The 2600-nt window shown below is 38.8% G+C and overlaps 1 protein-coding gene across 1 annotated transcript in view; it reads right to left on the bottom strand.

The window, feature by feature from the left end:
• The window catches only part of ptgr2 (prostaglandin reductase 2), a 174759-nt gene that overhangs the window by 37280 nt on the left and 134879 nt on the right, over positions 1–2600 (bottom strand). The gene's annotated exons all lie outside the window — the stretch shown is intronic.

Here is a 2600-nt window from a genome sequence, read left to right as displayed (position 1 = left end):
CCACATGGCTGCCAAAAGCTCACTATGAAAGCATGATGCACACCAAACGGGTTCCTATCATTCTATGTGCCGTTCATTCGGCTTGCGTTCTGTGAAATGCCCCGTTTGTCACTTTTATTTTTTATTTTTAAACATCCCCTTCTCCATTTTGTTTCTGTGTTGATGCCTGTAATGTTTTCAGCGCTTTTCATCTTGAAATGACAATCAATTTTACAGCGTTGTTTATTTTAATTATTATTATTATATTATTATTATTTTAATCTGCCAGTGTATCTATAATTGTTTTTTTGTGAATATTCATATTGTTTATTATTACAACATGGTTTTCAACTGCAAAAAAAGATTTGCAGCTTTATACAAGTTTTTCATTGTTTTTGCTCCTTGTTGCCTGTTTTGTAACTGTGAGAAGCCAGAACAAAGTGAGAGATAAAAGCAGAGATTATGTGCAATAGAACAACTTGACCCATGTTACCATGTTCTCTATGGTTGCCCTGACATTCACTGGAAGCACTGATGTGGGTCTGTTGTAATGTGGGTAACTATACAAACAAAATGATAACTGAGCAAGGTTAACGCTCATATAGTGTCCAACCGCAAAATATGTATTTTCAATTTGTGACTAAACTAAATCTTAAGTATTTATTTTGTGTTTTCATTACACATCATGGTAAAATCTGGAGTGTTTATTTTGATGTTGAGTTTGTTGTGCCATTACCTTACGAACGTCTGTTTGTGTGCTGTCAGTAGCCTGTAGAATCATTAGAAGAATGAATGTTAATGACTGTAATGATACAGAAAGACAAAGGCAACAGTTCCTTGTGGGTCACAAGGACCCCAAGGTGCATCTATGGTTTTCTCAGTGTCAAGTTGTCCAACCTATAATTTCACTGACGGGTCTGCTACCTATCAGCATATCACTTTAAGACCCCATTAACCTTAAGTCACATTCTGTCGCCATGGCAGCAAAAGGGCTGAAGGTGTTTCGTTTTTTATAAACTATTACAATGGGAAGTTGGAGAGAGAGCATAATAGAAACGGCTATCCTATTACCCATTAAATCCTCACATATTACTGGGTCTATGCACTGTGTGTGTGTGTGTGTGTGTGTGTGTGTGTGTGTGTGTGTGTGTGTGTGCGCGCGCGCAAGTTTGTGCGTGCAAGTTTGTGTTTATGAGCGTGCTTCGAGGTCAGAACTTTAAAAATAGTCATCCAATCGAGAGAAAACAAAAGAAACATTTTTTTATGTTATAATTTATATTTGGAAGTTCTTGTGTTGCCAGATTGTCAGGGGGGACATTGTTCAGAAATGGTTTTCATGCTGTTTGACAGAATTACGGATGAAATTGAAATTGCCACGACAAGCCTAGCTGTAACCTTCCTCATTTCATCTGGACATATTAAGGGAATTTGCAGAGGAGAAAAAAAGGTTTATTTAGTTAAAGAATATGAAATATATATATGACTGAAATTCTATGTTTGCATACTTTCTATGCTATTTTCCTATGGGGTTCAACTAAATGATGAAAATGGAATGGAATCTCAAGCTTTTTACTACAATGTAAGTTATTTGTTTTCAATTTGATTTTTACCACCTGTGTTTATAGTAATGATATACAAAGCACTGTATATTAAAGTTTTACAATATTCACGAAAGAATGTTATTCTCATCTTTTTTCATCATTAATTGCCACATGCTTATTCAGAACGACTTGAAATAAGTTGGCTGGACTGGCACAGGTTTAGGAGGAGATGGCATATTTTTTGCTAACCAAAATTAAGATTTTTTTCTTTTTAACCAAGGGACAGAGTTAATTCACCAATTTGCCTCAAGAGGACAGCATTGACAAAGCAGTGATGGCACTAACATTACATAGGAAGACCAGAGGGGGGCAATGTTGTGCAGAAATGACTCCGGTAACTTCCAGCCTGCTGTGTTCCATTAGTGCCTGTATCTGATGGCTCTGATGTTGTGTTCTTCCCAGATGTGGTTGTTAGGCGGAGTCTCCAACTGTATGGTTACAGTTGGGATGCAGCGCTGGTTTGTCTCTGTGAGTGTGTGGTGGCCATAACCGTTACTGTAGTGGGCTGGCGCTGTCTTGTGGCGATGAATGCATCGGTTCCACCTTGATTGTGGGTTATGCATTGTGTGTGTGTGTGTGTGTGTGTGTGTGTGTGTGTGTGTGTGTGTGTGTGTGTGTGAGAGAGAGAGAGCGAGAGAGAGCGAGATAGATACAAATCAACTTTATATAGCACTTTTCCAAAAACGCACTTTTACAAAGACACACATTTTCCTCTTACTCAAGTTTGTGGGAATACTATATGGCACATGGCACGATGGCAGCACCTCCAAGCGATGTGCCATATTGCAGTGTAGTTTGATAATAATCAAACTTGTCACCTGTTTAGGATGTGGAGATGGAGGGGAGAGCTGCCAATCGCAATATGTGGCTCAGATGTGTCCTCAAACACACTGCAGTCTGCATCCTGCATGCCTGCTCCAAACCGTGCACTCTATAAACCTGAGTGTTCATTTAACTCAGAGAGTGAACAACATCTGCACACTCTCTGAGTCACAGATGGATATAAGTTAAGGAGGTTTC

This window comes from Protomyctophum bolini (assembly GCF_963924005.1).
Source record: "Protomyctophum bolini genome assembly, chromosome: 15".
NCBI lineage: Eukaryota > Metazoa > Chordata > Actinopteri > Myctophiformes > Myctophidae > Protomyctophum > Protomyctophum bolini.
The sequence above is the reverse complement of the archived record's forward strand: the minus strand, read 5'-3'. Positions and strand labels throughout refer to the sequence as shown.